Raw genomic sequence first — 13,290 nt, forward strand, 5'->3', positions numbered from 1 at the left:
ACAACAGACAATCGCTTAGAAAAATATCCATAACACAATTAAAATAAAATACAGTTACCTAACAATAATCAAAAGTTTAAAATAAAAATCCTCAACTATAAACTATAAAATCAGCTGTCCACTCAATAGATATAATTTAAATTTATACTTGAATTTGTTAATATTAAAGATTTTAAAATTATCAGGAAGAGAATTGTATAGAGTGATAGAATTATAAGAAAAACATCTTTTAAATAGGGCGCTACGATGATGTGGCATTGTAAAGGTATTTTTAAATCGGATATTCCTCGAATGAACATTAGAACGCTTAACAAATTTAGTTTTTAATGAATAATAAGAAGGAATGGTTAAAATTTTATGCACAAGATTTCCAAGATGGTGACGTCGACGATTCTCCATGTTGAGCCACTTGATCTCTACAATTTTGTGAGAAATATGATCAAATTTTCTTAATCCATGTACAAGTCGACAACATGAATTTTGAACTTTTTGAATTCTATTTTTTTCTTGTACACTAAGGCATTTACCATAGACATAATCACAGTAATTAAAATAGGAGAGAACAAGTGACTTACATAACATAATTTTAAGTTTTTTATTCAGAATATGACGACTACTAAGTTAATCTAAGCGAAGAATAAGATTTTTGGAGTAATGTTTTCACATGCTGATTGAATGTTACTGTCAAGAGTCACTCCCAGATTTTTTACACTGTCAGTAATAGGAATTAGAGTACCATCAATTATAATATTAAAGTTGAGTCTTAATATTTGTACCTTTTCCTTAGTACCAAACAAAAATTTTGATTTGCTAGAATTTAATTTTAAATTATGTTCATCAGATAATTGCCTTACATTTTGTAACTCAGAGCTGACAATATTGCATGCTTGATCCAGATCATTAATACCAAAATGATAATATAGTTGATTATCATCAGCATAAGCTTGTACTTTACATTGTTGAATTGCTTCTAAAATGGAAGCAGTGTAAGTTATAAAAAGTAAGGGACCCAAAACTAATCCCTGGGGTACACCAGAAAGTATTTCTAAACTATTAGATAAAATGTTATTAACCCATACCTGTTGAGATCTTCCATATAAATAAGAATTAATAAGATCTAAAGTCGGTTCGTCAAACCCATAGTACTTAAGTTTAGAACAAAGAGGTTTGTGATTAATTGTCAAAAGCTTTAGAGAAGTCCAATAAAACTAAAGCACTAACTAGTCCCCTGTCCTGTGCTTTTATTCAGTGACGGTAATTAGAGCAGTTGAGGTACTATACCCTTTCCTGAAGCCACATTGCGATTGAGGTTACAAAATAGTCATACATTTGATTATACAGGGTGTTATTAAATAAGTGCGACAAATTTCAGGGGGTGATTCTACATGAGAAAATAATGGCAGTTTGTTTATAAACGTATGTAATGGAATCTTTGAAGCTCATTTTCAGCATTAGTTTTCCGTAACTGTATGGCTTGGGGTAATTGATGATCATTTAATCTGTCCATATTTCCTCCCACAACGACTAACAGGCGAATCTTATCTTAATTTCCTACAGGAAGAGTTACTTGTTCTTCTTGAAGAAATTCCTCTAGAGCTGAGGCAACACCTACACATGCATGATGGTGCACCTGCCCATTTTAGCATTAATGTACGTAATAACTTAGACACAGTATATCCAAATCGTTGGATAGGTAGGGGAGGTACGGAACATTGGCCTGCTCGATCGCCGGATTTAAATCCTCTTAATTTTTGCATTTGGGGTTTTCTTAAGTCATTAGTTTATTCCACTCCCGTTGAAAATGTTGATGACCTGAGGAATAGAATTATAGCCGGCTGTGAGACAATAAGAAAAGTACCAGGAATATTTGCCCGGGTTTTGAATCCCGCGGCCGGTAGACCAGTAGATTAGCTATGCTTGTACGGAGGATTGGCCCCCTCTGTGGAGGTATGGTAGGGTGGAAGAATGTTGGCTTGGGTCAATGTGAGAGATTGACACCGGTTGGCATTTGACCACCCCCCTAATTAATGATGTTTTCCAGGTTTCCCTCATTCCTGCACTGAATGGTGGTTAGGGCCTACCAACAGAAGTCGTTCCTGGGCGCAAATGCGGCCTGCTTAATAATAATATGTCGCTTCCTCTCCCGCACAAGTCTCCGACTTCTGGGCTAATTCTCGTAGTTAGAATGAGGAGTAGAGATATTTTTATTATTTATTAAATCCCCTTACCCGCCGCTGCATTCTAGACGTTGCACGTTTCAAGCGCATTTCTCAATACCGGCTCTTAGGCAATGCAAATGTATGAATGATTATCACAATAAATAATCGTTGTAACATGTGCGGTATGCCGCCATACCAATGCTTTAAATCCTTGACAACCGTGCGCACTAGACGGTGTAATGCGAGCCCCCAGGTTATCACTTTGGCGTTAAATAATACATTAATTCCCGTGTGCCGGGGCCGCTATTAATCTAGGTTGGCAAATTAAGAGTTATGGTATTCTTGGCAGCTGAATGTTTGGCAAATTGGTGGTGATATATGGGTGGCAGATAGAAATGTCATTGTTCGACGTACCCACAAAAATTAGGTGGATATTAATTTAACAAGAGGCTGGAGTGTGTCGTAACACGGGACGTCATCTAAAAATCGTTCGCCACCTCGACCGGAGCAACCAAAATATTTTTGAAGTGCTCTAAAGAAGTAAACAGACCGGACACTTTTTTTTAAGATCTCATTCGGACAAAGCGCTGATCTAGTCACTAATTTTTCGCATGATTCTACAGGATCAAATGACTTGGACGATCGATTAACAGCCGAATTAAAATACAAAAAAATATATACAGTGCGTTCACGATGAAAGGAACAAATTCGTTTAAAATTCCATGGTTTTACCAAACCTGCAAGGGAAGGCTCATAAACACCCAAATGTGACAATCGTCTGATTCAACCGGGGACTGTTCTTTCGGCTCGATTGTATAATAAGCGGCTCGCGGAATGGTGTAATTGTTTTCGAATCGCGCCATCCTTGTGCCTAATTAGCTAATTGAGCGACCAACTGAATACCTAATTGGGAGTACCGCCGACTCGATCTATGTTTCGGTGTCAATTGCCGAGATGACGCGTGGAACGATCGCGATTCAGATTCAGCTCTGGAACGGCCGCTATAAATTCCTCATCTCTTAAGGTGTCCGCTGGTTTGGCGTTTGGGGTGACAAAAACTGTTAAAAGTAGTGCACACGTAAATCAATTTTTTTTTTTAATATTTGAGAAATAATAATTTGAACAAATATATTGGGAATATATCCACCATTAAAAATAGAATCCATACCACTAAAGTTATAATAATTATTTATTTGGTATTACTGTGGTTTGCGTAGTGCTCTTATTACCGTGGTTATTCGCGCAAAGTCCAAAATGACCTATTTGTAGCAATGGTGTCACCGCCGTTATTGGTAGTGAAAATTCGAAATATTTAGAATTATTCAATGGGCATTGTCGAAACCAAGAGAGTTACATACTGCATTATATTTAAAAATAGTTTGAATAAATAACGATAAAGGCAATAATAATAACCATATATTTATATTTTCGGATTCGTCTTTCAATTTTCTACAAATTACTACCCTGTTATGTTTTTCGAAAGAAGCCTGATTTTCGAGTAAAACTTAAAAAACGAACTGAGAACACACTTCGATATTCGAATATAATGTTCTTTAAAATTATATAGCAGGCTGCGATAGCAACTTTGACATTCTGAGCAGTTAGAAAAAAATAGAATGCTTTTCATCAGATTCAAGCAACAATAAATTTCAAACAAATTACATTTTCGTTACTAAAAAGATGTCGGTCCTGTGTTTGTAGAAATTGAGGTATTTACGTTTTACTCGAAAATCAGGCTTTTTTCGAAAAACATATGAGAGTGGTAATTTGTAGAAAGTTCAAAGACGAATGCGAAAATATCAGAGTTGTTACCGTAAAGCAGTTGCGTACTATTTTATTTAGAAAAATATGCCACCGATAACTTGTAACTCCGCCACTGGAGCATGTAAACTTTAGGAAAAGTCCTCGGATTTTGAGCAATGTTTACATAAATATATGTGCCCAATTTCAAATTATTTCACTTACTAGTTTTTAAATTAAAAAAAAATTTTGTTTAACACCCTATTTTTATTTAAAAAGTTTAACATCCTGTATCTTCTTAACGAAGCGTACTGGAAAAAAACTTTATAGGAAAGACTCCCCTTAAAATGAGCTAAAGAATACGAGGTTTCATTTTTCATCACCATTTGTGAATCACCCTGTATATTTTGGTACTATCTTCTATTGTTTAAGGAGGTTTATCGGGTACGGAGGTTCGTCTAAAGTCTAACGAAAGTTTTTGTAGATTCGCTAGTGACTAAAGTAGTAAGTCTTTAGATTTGGCAACGTTGCACTTGGCTGGCGCGCTCTGCTCGGCGTTCGCTCGCTCCCGTTCGATCATTCTGTTTGTTTGGACATCTGCGAATTTCAAATAATACGCTACGTCGAGACAGCGGCGTTGCCGCTATCACGCATATAAGTTAGTCAACGATAGCAGTTTGAAGGAGAATTATTATAAATTATGTATCTTACAAGTAAAGTAACCTAATCGATTTCTACAAGCTGTCATACGGTTCCTTAGATATCGGTTTCTTATTGATACAAGTTGCTGTGGAAACTGTTTGTCAATTCTAAATAGAAAGACCAAAAAAATCTGCATTGTCATAAGACTCTGTACTAAATCGTGAAAAATTATTTTATTAATATCTCGTCTCTTAGGTACCCAAACTAGTCATATTTTTTTTTGAGGATTTTCTTTATATTAATAAGCTTATATTAATTTTTTTATTAATATTTGTCCGTCAATTCCAAATCAGATAAATGCACTTTAGTTTCTTGATCTGATGTTATACAAAATCACTACACGAAGAAAAAATATATTTCACTTACACTTACAACAACTTTGTTGTTAACAAGTTTTACTGCATGTCTTCTGGGCATGCAACCAATATACAGAAATAAATATCTTAAATTACCAGGTGAGTAAATCATTCTTGAATATAAAAAAGTTAAATACATTTTTTAGAATTCCTCTTTTATAATAAACATCGTGTATAGGTATGTTCCAAAAATACACTTGTATCTTGGGAAACAAGTGTTATTCTACACTCAGTGTTTGCTAGTACACCATATGCGCCATATAGAAAGACTAATTTGGATTCTTTGATCGTAATATTCGCTATTCTAGTGAGATGGGCTATATTTTTAAACTCACAATCAGTATTAAGAGCAATATATTATTTAAAATTTAAATTAACTTACAAGAAATTTCATTTATTTTTGTACTGAACGCAACAAACCACAGAAAACTGCCAGTTTCAGCGACATCTATTCATTATGATAACAAATAGACAAAACACAATCAACCAACGCGGTAACTAGGTGTGTGCAAGTACCTTTATCTAAGACGGCAGGTATTATTAACGTAATACCATAATTGCCGAAGCCACGGCATCCTCTTTCCTCTTAAATTACCGATTTAGCAACGGAACGGAACGCATAGAGTATGTTACAGCGCGCTAATACTCGGCGAAAAGTAAAAGGAAAACGAACGTTTAAAATGTTAATGTCACGTTCGGGATTACGATTAGGAGTGATTGACAAACTTTCGTTTCCAACTAATAGGATCTAAGGATTAAGGATATGTACAAGGAGTGTAATCATTCTAACAATTGTGCGTACGTATAAGGACCGAAGCCTCTCGAGGGGACGAAGACTTTCGTAAGAGCTTCACCTAGATCTTATCCTCACGTCATGGGAATACGATTGTTTCAAGATACATATTTAGGATACAGTCAGCGTCAGTAGCTGTCTGCTTTATCACAGCTTTTACAGTAGATTTATTATAACTATGTTAATATACAGGGTGTCCCGCATAAGTACCGACACAGGGCAGGTGCATGTAGGGGTGTCCAAAATATCGTGATTTAATCAAACTTACATATACAGGGTGTCCCAAAAGTGACGCCCGTCCTTCTGGGATTTGATTAAGGAGACAAAAACGAATTGAAAATCAAGAGTGCAAAATTTTCTGATTGTTTTTCTTTGTTTAGTTATTCAAAAAATTATTCAAAAAACTAAAAAAAGTGAAAATCCATTATTTTTGTCTCGAAACTGAGGTCTGTGCTTATGGGGACTAAGACAAATAATTTATAACCAATAGTAGGTAAGTATAATTTCCCATTGTAGAGAAAAATATTTTAATAATAAAACTATTTTATAAAATGGAAAAAACTTATAAACTAAAACCATAATGTGCTTAAATAATAAAAATTGTTTTTACATAATGTGTTGTAATAAGTTGTCTTCTACTTCAAAAAAAAGATTAGCACGATTAAACATTGAAGCATGAACCAAATTTGGTACATGATTTAGGTTTATTACTGGTCTTCTATGACTATGATTTAAAGTTAATTGAAGCACTACAAGGTGTTCATTGGGGATTATTCACCCTTATTCAAAAATAGTAAAATTAATTCCCAGCAGAATTTAATTTTAAAAATAATTTTACTCTTGTTAAATTTTAAAAAACCTTATGGTCTTCAAGAAAAACCGTATTAACTGAAACAAGATTTTAACAGTGTTTATTAGAAAATAATCGAAAAGTCAGTAGTAGGCAATGAATTTATCTTTCAAGCTTGTCAGTTAGTAATAAAATTATCTTATTTCAACAATTGCCTCTGACAGCTATCACATCACAGGAATTTCCTAACCTCAAAAAACAGGTAAAAAATAGCAAAAATTCATGAAAACGTGCTAGGAAAAATACAACAATTTTTTTTTCTATATTCAAATGTTCATTTATATAGTTAAGACCCTGCGCAACGTGAACCTGCGGTCAGCATTAATGGTTCTTTTTCTAACCTCAAAAAAAACGGTCAATTAAAGTCAGATATCACGAGTTTTCACAATAGATTCGCGCCAAATTTGGTATACGGGGATTTTATGGGTCGCTGATCACGGATCCGAGGTCAATTTTGCAAAATTCAAGATGGCGGATCCAAAATGGCCGACCAAATTTTCAAATAATAACAGAATCGCAGCAAATTTGGCATACGGGGATTTTCGGGATCGCTGATTACGTATTCGATGTCAGAATTGCGAAACTCATCTTGTAATATTTTACTTCATAACGTATCATGTGTCAATCTACTTTTTTTCGGCTATATCTTGTATGTGTTATTTTTTGAAATTTTGGTCGGCCGCCATCTTGAATTTTGTAAAATTGACCTCGAATTCGTGATCAGCGACCCCGAAATCCCCCTTATACCAAATTTGATGCGAATCTGTTATTTTTTTGAAAATTTGGTCGGCCATCTTGGATCCGCCATCTTGAATTTTATAAAATTGACCGCGGATCCGTGATCAGCAACCCCGAAAATGCCCGTATACCAAATTTGGCGTGAATTTGTTATTTTTTGAAAATTTTATACATTTTTCGAAAATCTTTTGTAATTCAAAAGATAGATAGTAATAATTAACAATTTTAACTAAATTCTAGTAGCTATTAATAGTGGTAATGTGTGTACAAAAGCTCAGTTCAAAAGGTTCCTAAGATATTAGCAAAAATCTAAAAAAAAGTTTTGACACCGTGTATCTCGAAGAGAAAAAATGGAAATGTTTCTCTTGTCAAGAGGAATTTACAGTTTTCCGTTGCGACACTTATTTAGGAACACCCTGTATACAGAGAAAGTAAAGACCACTTTTTATTCTCAAAAAAAACTAAAAAGTACTTTAGTCAAATTACAAATATTTCCAGCAACTTTTACATCCACAAATTTGACTACGAGTAAAAATCTTGTAATCCGAAAGTGTTTAGTCTGTATTAGGTATTGCCCGGTAGATTTTATCCTGGATCTCTTTCTGTACCAAACTATGTTTTTCAAGACTCCGAAATACAAAAAATTTTATGATTTTATTTCCAGAAACATTACAGTTTATTACCAACCAAAGAATTAAAGTACAACTTGTACTAGGGTGGTTCTAAAAAGCACTTTAGTCGAACAATAACAGTTGATTATACCCTGCGACTTTTCTGGGTCTCTTCTGAACCAAATAATTCGTCATACCACACGCCCTACTGTCCCAGCTCTACACATTTGCATACGTAATAAACCACACACTCGCATTTTTACTTTCTCTGACTTGACTGTCTGTCAATCCGAGGGGGGCATTCAGCAATCGAACCGGCATTTTTTTTTCTTCGCGGATAAGTCAGGCGCGGTGCACGAGCTGAGCTAATATGCTCGTAAAACTCGTATAAAACGTATTACTCAATCGGCTAGGTGTTAGCCTCGTCCCAAATAAAAGTCACTGTTTGGATTTTTCGTACGCACAACACGTCTCATAATCGTGAATACCTAATTAAGCCGAGAAGTTAATGCCCCGACGGGTAGCCTTAAGAAGGGACAGGAGGAAACAGAAAAATACGTATCGAATTATGTTCCATCCAAATATTTTTCCTTAAGGATGGAAACTGATGCATCTCTGGTTGCCTAAATTGTACCGAAAAATGGTAGAAAACAGCCCTTTTTTATTCCAATATATCTTTTTAAAGCGATGGAAGAAAGTAGTAAAATTTCATATCACATTTGGCAAAGTATAAATGAAGACAGTAAAGCAAAAATTAATTGGGATAGGTAAATAATTCGTGAGAAATTAATTTCTAAATATGAAGGTTTTTTGGACTTTACAAACAAACGATTATTTGTTCATAGTATTATAGAATTATACAATTTTTTATATAGTTGTCTTTTAATAAATAAACTGATTAGACTTTATTTCATAGTTTGTTCAACACTTTATTATTTAAAAAGTTATATTGGAATAAAATTATTAAAAAATATTCATTCATAAATAATGTCTGACCTTTAATTCACTTGATTTGTAATAGATGTCGCACTAGTAAAAAATTATTTTTGAATTGACTCGGGTTATTTTTAACGAACAGCTGTTGTATTGTGGTTAATTTGGTATAACCTGATTCTGAATTGGTAGTCATGGTTTCTGTTAATTCATACGTAAATATTTAAAGAATGTCATGATCATTTTAGATATATTATTGTATAAAAGTATACAACTAACAGTGCAAGTCCATACTATTATATAATTTTAGAAAATATGAAATATAAACATAATTTTTAGTTTAATTAAAACCATAATTTATAATTAATATACCTATATTAGTATCTACGGTTAGTGGATAAGAGGGAAAACATTTTTATTTTCTATTCTACTAGAAAAAGTAATTCGTGACAAAAAATATTTTGCTTTTTAATTGAATACGTTTGTCATGAAAAACTGTAATAAATATATATACAGGGTGATCAGAAATTTAACAAAATTAATAACGTTGAAGAATAAACTGCTTTTGTTTTTGATAATATAAAAAAAATGTTAATAAGAAAAGTTGTTCATAACGGAAAGTTACGTTATAATTACGATTTGTGAATAAAGCGGCTTACTTTGGTATAAACAGAAATGGAAAATATTATATTTTTAATAATTAATATTAAGTAATTCTTGATAAAAAAAATTTGCATATTAATATAAATAGAATTTTAATTGTGAATATACATAATAATGAGAAAATATAAAAAATATGTACGATATACTTATTTTGTCCAAAAAATGTGTAAAGAATTATGTACAAAAGGACGATTTGAGTCTAAATTTTTTTTATGAGAAATAGGTAATTCAGTTCACTTCAATTGAAAAAATAGTTGTCTTATAGGTACTTTAATACCTCCAATATAAACAGAAATTCTGTGGAACAGTGTAGTTTAATAAATATGTAAATAAATGAAAGTAATAAAGAAGTAAATAGAATAGGTACAGTAGAACAGGAAAAAATTTAAAAATTCATAAAATAAAATTATTTCTTTTTATTAATTTGAGTTTCTATAATATATTCTGGATCCATACATCTTTTTCCCTGTGGAATATTTTTGTATATTATTTCTGGTAGTATACAATTTTTATAAAATTGTTCCAAATTTGTTGCCATTGATTTTTTCCATAATTCTTCATATTTCTTAATTTGTTCTACATAGAGTGGGTTGTTTTCACCACTATAGGTATATTACGAAATAACATATAGACTTCTTCCGGTTCCGTATCTGAAAGTAAGAAAAGAATTTTACCAGATAATATTTGTTATAAACATAGATAATTATACATTTTTACCTATTATGCTTTTGATTTACCATAATGATATATCTAGTCATATATAGGGTGCCACAATAGTGCGATAAAGTTTAGTATAACTGCCTGTAGTAGTGATACGAAAAAAGTTACTTGCTCGGATTCACATTTTATTATTATTTCCATTATTCATTATTTTCAGACCGAATTAAACGTTCAGAAAATCTTGTTTTTGGCCTGAAGATTTTGCCCTATACAACTATAACTGAAAATAATTATAAACTTTGTCACACTATTGGAACAGCCTGTATGTGCATTGCAACGACAATATGTCATATTTATATTACGGCTAAGTAAGCGGAAAGTCCATTGTCGCATATGTAATTTTTATTTTCAAATAATCAAATACAATACCTACATATTTATTTTAATATCTATTATTTACTTGAATTTAGTACTAAGTACAACTATGCCTAGCAAATTGTAATACTTACTCTGTTAATGTTTTTTCCTTCATATAAAAAATAGTAAACTCCACAAATAAAATATTTCGCAGCCACAACGCAACAATAAAAGATAACAGCTCAAAGATCCATACAAGAAATAATTACATTCGCACCTACTCTGGTCCGAATCCATATAAGTACTAAAATGTAGAAAATAATATGAAATAAAACTTTTAGTTGGCTGCAAATATTATAAATTTGTACAACCACTTGCCATCCTCCTTTTTTGTAAATATGTACATAATAATATGTAGAAGATAGAAAATAGAAATATTTTCAGAACAAAAAACCGGCGGCCGCAAATTGGAGTTTTTATTATTTTATTACCCTTCTCTTTTCATATGCAATTATGAGATAGCAAGAGAGTGGGATGGACGTATAGGCCGGACAACTCATTATCGTGCACGTGTGCGTGCACCTGGCATTTTCTCGTTTTTTTTAGGTGTGTTTTGCCGGAATTTGAATGAATGAAATAATCGTACTATTTTTACTATAAACGTATTTCCTGTAGCGACATCTATATGAATATTGTAGTACTTTGTTAGATGAAACGGGACTTCAATTTCCGTTCTTAGAACGTTACAGTTTGAGGTTTGCGACAAAAGTTATCTTTACAATTTTCTAAAAGCAGCACCTCGATTCCTAATAAAAAGCTATTACAGTATAGCTTGAAATTTTGATGCAGTAATATATAGTAATAGTACTATATAGAACCACAATATATTTTCACGTAAAACCCAATAAGCGCAAATGGTACAAGTACATGACGTACTTTTTTTTTATAAAGTGACTTCAAAGACGCACCCGCCAGGAACACGCGCTTATATCAGGGGTTTATTTTGCAGGATGATCATACCGACAGTAAACCACACAAATTTCATATTTATATTACGTCATGTTCGTCAATAAACATTTGCAATATAACGAATGAGGTCTTTTATAATTTATAGAAGTAATTTGTGAAGCAAATTGTGGTCAAATTGTCCGACAAAAATCATGCAGCGTACGGTAGTCCGATACCCGAAAAATGTCAAAATTACGAGGGTATGTTTCCTCATACATGCATGTCGAACAAAAATTACATGATGGAATAATGTATTTTAGAACGAAGTAGTAGAGTCCGACAAAAGCAGTGGGTTAAGACGCCAGTCCGACAAGAAAACAAAAAAAAAATTAAGAAATTGTATCTTCTTTTTACACTCCAAAAAATTTCTACACCCATTTTTTCGTAAATGTAGTAACATAATAATATAATTTCCATCGGAAAATCTAAGAATAATATTTTTTATGGGAAAAATATTTCTTTGAAAACGGATAAGTTTGAAAATATTGTATTATTATATTTAGTTTCATGTGAAAACTGTTTTAATTTTTATTGAAAGGTATTTTTGCTGAATGTGTGTTTATAATACAAAAATTTCTGAATGTTAGGAAGATAATGTTAGTATTCTAATCTTTGAATCAACCAAAAATCATTGCAATAATAGCAATTGCGCATTTTGATAATTTTTTTAGATTCGTTCATCTCGTAATATTATGTGACTAATGACTAACAAAATATTTTGAAATAATAATTAAAAATTTTTAATTTTATGCTATATCTTAGGGTGGCCCAAAAAAAACGAATATTTTTTTCCGTCTCTTGTGAAAAAATGTTAGCTTATCCTGTTTTAAGAGCCCCCTCAAAAAATCAGCTCAAAAAAAAAATGTTTAGAGGTGCTCAAGATTTTTTAAAATTAATTTCNATGATGGAATAATGTATTTTAGAACGAAGTAGTAGAGTCCGACAAAAGCAGTGGGTTAAGACGCCAGTCCGACAAGAAAACAAAAAAAAAATTAAGAAATTGTATCTTCTTTTTACACTCCAAAAAATTTCTACACCCATTTTTTCGTAAATGTAGTAACATAATAATATAATTTCCATCGGAAAATCTAAGAATAATATTTTTTATGGGAAAAATATTTCTTTGAAAACGGATAAGTTTGAAAATATTGTATTATTATATTTAGTTTCATGTGAAAACTGTTTTAATTTTTATTGAAAGGTATTTTTGCTGAATGTGTGTTTATAATACAAAAATTTCTGAATGTTAGGAAGATAATGTTAGTATTCTAATCTTTGAATCAACCAAAAATCATTGCAATAATAGCAATTGCGCATTTTGATAATTTTTTTAGATTCGTTCATCTCGTAATATTATGTGACTAATGACTAACAAAATATTTTGAAATAATAATTAAAAATTTTTAATTTTATGCTATATCTTAGGGTGGCCCAAAAAAAACGAATATTTTTTTCCGTCTCTTGTGAAAAAATGTTAGCTTATCCTGTTTTAAGAGCCCCCTCAAAAAATCAGCTCAAAAAAAAAATGTTTAGAGGTGCTCAAGATTTTTTAATTTTAATTTCTCGTTATTTTATCATTTTCTAGGTTGAAAAAAATTTCGATTTTGAAAATTTCAAATCGATATTTTAATTTCTAAAGGTCACTCATAATTATTTTAACTTTAAAAGTAGTGTACCTAAAATGTTTTCGAGCGACCTCTAAAAATAAATATCAACGAAC

This window comes from Anoplophora glabripennis, unplaced genomic scaffold (genome assembly GCF_000390285.2).
Source record: "Anoplophora glabripennis isolate ALB-LARVAE unplaced genomic scaffold, Agla_2.0 scaffold41, whole genome shotgun sequence".
Lineage (NCBI taxonomy): Eukaryota > Metazoa > Arthropoda > Insecta > Coleoptera > Cerambycidae > Anoplophora > Anoplophora glabripennis.